At 39.9% G+C, this 4,953-nt stretch overlaps 1 non-coding gene across 1 annotated transcript; it reads left to right on the top strand.

The window, feature by feature from the left end:
* The first annotated feature begins 291 nt into the window (after nt 1–291).
* LOC132436704 (U6 spliceosomal RNA) lies at nt 292–398 on the top strand. Its single transcript, XR_009521856.1, has one exon. It is a non-coding gene; the product is annotated as a U6 spliceosomal RNA (small nuclear RNA).
* Nucleotides 399–4,953: the final 4,555 nt, after the last annotated feature.

Below are 4,953 nucleotides of genomic sequence, written 5' to 3'. Positions count from 1 at the left end.
TAACATGAGAAATAAAGGGGGAGGGGATACATTGGGAGATCAGGATTGACATATACACACTACTATAGGTAAAATAGAAAACTAATGAGGACCTACTGTATGGCACAGGGAACTCTACTCAGTACTCTGTAATGGTCTATATGGGAAAAGAAGCTAAAAAAGAGTGGACATATGTAGATGTATAACTGATTCACTTTACTGGACCCCTGAAACTAACACCACATGCTAAATCAACTATACTCCAACACAAATTAAAGTAAAAAAAGAGAATTCTAAAGAATATAGAGTTGAGTGCTTGCTTCAGCAGCACAGGTACTAAAATCAGAACAATACAGAGAAGATTAGCATGGCCCCTGTGCAGGGATGACACTCGAATTCATGATGCATTCCGTATTTAAAAGAAAAAAAATAATAATACAGGGTTGAGATAGAGTACCCAAAGAAGGACTCTACCTCCACCTCCAGACCTTTGTCCAGATCTTGCTGGAGAAGGGCCCAGCTGTGGCTCACAGGGTGGCAGAGAAGTCACTGTGGCACCATGCTGTTGGAACTTGCTGGAAGTCTGTCCTCTAGTTTGCTTCAGGCAAACTCTTCCCTCCTGGTGGTCCCCAAAGGCGAAATTATTTAAGCTCAGGGTATTTAGTGTGAAAAACAACAACAACAGTGTTGTCAAACCGAAATTCCTGTGCCTGGTGCACGGTGAGACCAAACAAGCAGAAACATCAGAGTTTGGAGCAGAGAAAGGTTTGTTGCGGAGCCAAGCAAGGAGACGGACAGCTCGAGCTCAAAAAGCCCAAACTCCCTTATGGTTTTTGGGGAAGAGTTTTTATTGGCAAAATTTGGGGGGAGGGCTGCAGGGTGTATGACTTTCTTCTGATTGGTTGGTGGTAAGGTAACAGGGTGGCGTTCCAGGAATCCCAATTATCAGCCTTCTGGCTCCAATCATTCTGGTGTCCACATGCTTGTGCCCAGCCTGAAGTCACCATCCTCCACACTGAATGGGGGCCTTAGTTTCTGTAGAAGAGCTCAGAGATATATACCAGACTGCTATGCATATCCCCCCCTAGGAGGAACCAGAACTCTGCCCCATCGCTGCACTATTCTTTCTGACTGCTTTTCCTTTGTTTCTGCATTCCCTCATTTCCCTGATTAGTAACAGTTTGAATCTGCCCTTTGGAACTCAAAGCAGGTCTAAGAAGCTGAAGTCTTTTTCCTACAAACGAGAAATGGGGAGACACAGAAAGGCTGTTGTACCTGGGAGGGTCCCACAGGATCCTGCTCGGTTTCAACAGTACCCATAACAAAAACAAGAACTGCCTTCTCGTCCTAAGAGTTCCATCAAAATTCCTATAAAGAAGTGATGCTAACTCAGACTGGCAACTCAAATCAGTAAATATCTAAGAGAATGTACAACTGCAAATGGGGGAAAAAACAAGCAAACAAAGCTGTGTGCTCTAAGTTTCATCAGAAGTCTGGAGAGAGACGTGGGGGTGGGGAAACAAAAGCAACAGGGAGAAGCATTGTTCAGTCTCTATATTTAAATACTTTATTTTTGAAACCTCAAGGGCTTCACCAGTGACATGATACTTCTTTCCTAAATTTCACCAACAATTGTAATTTCCCAAACTGGGAGGCATGGAACTATATATTTGGCATATAAATTGGTATTTGGTTTACCCACATACCAATTTTGTTTGTTTGTTTGTTGACTGTGGTTAAAAAAAAAGCATAAAATTTTCCATTTTGGGCTTCCCTGGTGGCACAGTGGTTAAGAATCCGCCTACCAATGCAGGAGACATGGGTTTGAGACCTGCTCCAGGAAGATCCCACATGCCATGGAGCAACTAAGCCCGTGCACCACAGCTACTGAGCCCGTGTGCTACAACTACTGAAACCCACGTGCCTAGAGCCCATGCTCCGCAACAAGAGAAGCCACCACAATGAGAAGACTGTGCAATGCAACGAAGAGTAGCCCCCACTTGCTGCAACTAGAGAAAGCCCGCGTGCAGCAACGAAGACCCTATGCAGCCAAAAATAAATAAATAAAATAATTTTAAAAATAAATAAATTTAAAAAATTTTCCATTTTAACCATTTTTAACTGTACGATTCAGTAGTGTTAACTATATGTACCTTGTTATGCTATGCAACAGGTCTCTAGAACTTTTTCATCTTGCAAAACTGAAACTCTATATCCATTGAATAATTCCTCTTTTCACCCTCCCTCTGTCCCCTGGCAACAACCATTCTATTTTCTGTTTCTAAGAGTTTGACTACTTTAGGAAAAAAATTTCGTTACAAATTTTTGGCCGTGCCACTTGGCTTGCAGTTTCTTAATTCCCCAACCAGGGATTGAACCCGTGCCCCCTGCAATGGAAGTGCAGAGTCTTAACCACTGAACCGCTAGGGAATCCCCCTAAGGTAGTTTTAAAATCAAAAAGCCTTGAGACTGAAATTTCTGGAGAACACGCTCTTGAAATACTGTCAAAGCATAGTATGATTTTATATATAAGACTCTGACCTTCTTGCGTGTATTAAGGATGTGTCAAGGGGACAAGGTGAAATACATTTAGAGGCATATCAAAATATAGTAGATATAAGAACTAAACATTTCCTTCATTTTATCTGATTACCTGGGTTTTATTTAGTTGTCTACAGTAACTCTGCAGCAAATTACTACACTGTATAATCTGGAGCAAGTTAAACTCAGCAACTGTAAAATACAATGTACAGTTGTCCTTCAGAATTAGTGCAATACCTCTAATATCACCGAATGAACGTGAAATAATACTGCTTGTCCTATAGGAGCTATGTTACTGGACTGCTCACTGCTTTAAAACTCTGTCTAGGAGAGAAGCTGCCTAGTAGTTTGGCTCACTTGACAAGTCTATCTCTAAAAAGAAGAGCTGCACCTGGCTTGAAGACTTTATTTGTTAAGAACATCTTGCCTATGCTTCTCAAACTACAATTTATTCACTAATTTATTCATCAGATATTTATTGAGTGCCCATAGATGCACTGTGCTAAGTTCTGGGGAAATAGTGATGAGCAAATTCAGACATAAAGTTGCTCTTTTTACTATAATTTTGCTCCCCATATAGACTTTATTAGTGAGGAAAGGATATACTGAGGAGCTAACATGAGTATTCTGATCCACTTGTCAACCACTCATTTTTCCGTTCAACAAACATATTGTTATGGCCTGATTTTCTGTCCCCCTCAAATGCATATGTTGAAACCCTAATCCCCAATGTAATGGTATTTGTAGACAGGACATTTTGGAGGTAATGAGGGTTAGGTGAGGTCATGAAGGTGGTGCTCTCATGACGGGATTGGTGCCTTTATAAGAAGAGACACTAGAATACTTTATCTCTTGCTCACTCTCTCTGCCATGTGAGGACACAGTGAGAATGTGACTGTCTGTAAGCCAGGAAGAGACCCCTCACCAGAAACTGAACCCTGAAGGTCCTTGATGGCAGACTTTCCAGCCTCCAGAACTGTGAGAAAATAAATTTCTGTCTAAGCCACCCAGTGTATGGTGTTATGTTATGACAGCCCTAGCAAACTAAGACACATGTATTGAGTTTCTAGTAAGGTCCTGTGAATGTAACCCTCGCCCTTAAGGAATGCCCAATCTCATGAGTATCAGTCATATAAACAAAGAAATATAATATGGTATCTATAGCAATGGAGGTGTGGTCCAGAGATAGTGTGGTCTAGTGATATAAAGGATGGTGTGATTGACTCTGCTTGGATAGCTCAAAGAAGTCTTCTCAGAGAAATTATGAAATTTATTATGAGAGGTAAGATGCCACTACCAAGTTGCTTTGTAATGTGTAAATTCTACCACTAACACCATCCCAGTGTGCCAGTTCCTCCACATCTTCTTTGCATGGGGGACCATCAGTTGAGAAATTTGCTAATGACTGATTCAAAAAATATTTACTGAGAGCTTACACTATGTCAGACATTGTGTTAAGATAGAAAAATAATACATCACTATAGAGTTCAAATTAATATCTTTAATTACTGTATTTGCATGTTTTATATGTGTGTTTTACTAGCTATTTCTCTGTATTCTTATTTATATTTATATTATTGCATACTTATTGTTATGGGCTGAATGTTTGTGTCCCCAAAAATTCATGCTGAAGCCCTAACCCCTTATGTGATGGTATTTGGAGGTGGATCTTTGAGGGTAATTAGGTTTAGATGGGGTCCTGAGCAGATTAGTACTGTTATAAGAAGAGGAAGAGACCAGAGCTCACTGTCTCTGCCATGAGGATTCAGCAAGAAGGTGGCCATCAACAAGCCAGAAGGAGGGCCCTCACCAATAACAAAATCTGCTGACACCTAGATTTTGGACTTCCCAGCCTCCAGAACTGTGAGAAATAAATGTCTATTGTTTAAGCCACCCAGCCTATGGTATTTTTTTTTGTTTCTTTTCTTTTTTGGCCACATCCTGCAGCTTGTGGGATCTTAGTTCCCTGAGCAGGGATTGAACCACACCCTCAGCAGTGAAAGCTTGGAGTCCTAGCCACTGGACCACCAGGGAATTCCCATACGGTTTTTTTTTAAAAATTGAAGTATAGTTGATTTACAATGTTGTTAGTTTCTGGTGTACAGCAAACTGATTCAGCTATATATATATATATATATATATATATATATATACACACATATATATATATATACATATATATATATGTGTATATATATATATTCTTTTCCATTATGGCTTATAGGATATTGAATGTATTTCCCTGTGCTATACAGTAGGACCTTGTTGTTTTTCTATTTTATATATAATAGTTTGTATCTGCTAATCCCAAACTCCAAATTTATCCCTCCACCCGCTTTCCCCTTTGGCAACTTTAAGTTTGTTTTCTATGTCTGTGAATCTGTTTCTGTTTTGTAAATAAGTTCATTTGTGTCATATTTTAGATTCCACATA

This window comes from Delphinus delphis, chromosome 13 (genome assembly GCF_949987515.2).
Source record: "Delphinus delphis chromosome 13, mDelDel1.2, whole genome shotgun sequence".
NCBI classification, from domain to species: Eukaryota; Metazoa; Chordata; class Mammalia; order Artiodactyla; family Delphinidae; genus Delphinus; species Delphinus delphis.
This window is presented reverse-complemented; position numbering and strand designations above follow the sequence as displayed.